This window comes from Myotis brandtii, unplaced genomic scaffold (genome assembly GCF_000412655.1).
Source record: "Myotis brandtii unplaced genomic scaffold, ASM41265v1 C42205944, whole genome shotgun sequence".
Taxonomy (NCBI): Eukaryota; Metazoa; Chordata; class Mammalia; order Chiroptera; family Vespertilionidae; genus Myotis; species Myotis brandtii.
In genome coordinates, this window is record NW_005320090.1 from 1 (window position 1) to 839 (window position 839).

An 839-nucleotide genomic window follows, 5' to 3' on the forward strand; every position below is an offset into this window, starting at 1 on the left:
GGTTCTCCAGCTGGGAGCCAGCCCCTGGTGACCTCACTGAGCAGCATGGAGCTAGTAAACCCACCACTCCGCATCCCAGCCTGTCACTCAGCGCTGCCGAGGCACTGTTATCGCCACCGCTGTCGCCACCGCTTTATCCCCATGTCGAACCAGCACTTAATGCCTGTGCAGACATTTAAATATTAAGTAAGCACTTACTTTTTAAAGATTAATGAGAAGTGATCTCAGTGAAACGAAACTTGCCAATTACTCATACATTTTAAACGTGAATCAACTGTTTTTACAGAGCGATGCCGTTTCTGGGCCAGGACTGGCGATCTCCTGGATGGAGCTGGGTTAAAACGGAGGACGGCTGGAAGCGCTGTGAGCCCTGGCGGCAGGACCTGGACCGAGAGAGCACCCAGCGCAGCGTCCCGCACGGCATGTACGCGCAGCCCTGCCAGCCCGCCTGGCGCCGAGGGTTCATTTCCTCTTCCAGGCGCTGCAAAGCTCTGTCACTGTCGTTTGGCTGCGAGTTGCCCTCGCCCAAGGCTGGTGGGAGGGAGGACGTTATGTAGCTCAGGTCTGAGCCAGGACATTGCCTGGTTCCCACACGTAGATGCTGCTTTGTTACCGAGCGAGGGTCACTGCCCGACACCATGGAAGCCAGTGCTACGAGGAAAGAAAAGACCTTCCATGGTGAGGCCAGCCGGCCAGGCTCCTATCTGTCCCCCGATCGGGTCCAGGGAAGGTTCAGGGGCCACGGGGCACAGGCGGTTGTGGAAGCGCTGGCGGGCAGGTTTCGGTGGGCGTGTTTTTGGAATTCCACCAGAAGGCCCCTGTCTGCGGTTTTGGCTTGG

At 57.7% G+C, this 839-nt stretch overlaps 1 long non-coding RNA gene across 1 annotated transcript; it reads left to right on the forward strand.

Moving 5' to 3' along the window:
* Nucleotides 1-12: 12 nt before the first annotated feature.
* LOC106727257 lies at nucleotides 13-423 on the forward strand. Its single transcript, XR_001363427.1, has 2 exons — nucleotides 13-186; nucleotides 287-423. It is a non-coding gene; the product is annotated as an uncharacterized LOC106727257 (long non-coding RNA).
* Nucleotides 424-839: the final 416 nt, after the last annotated feature.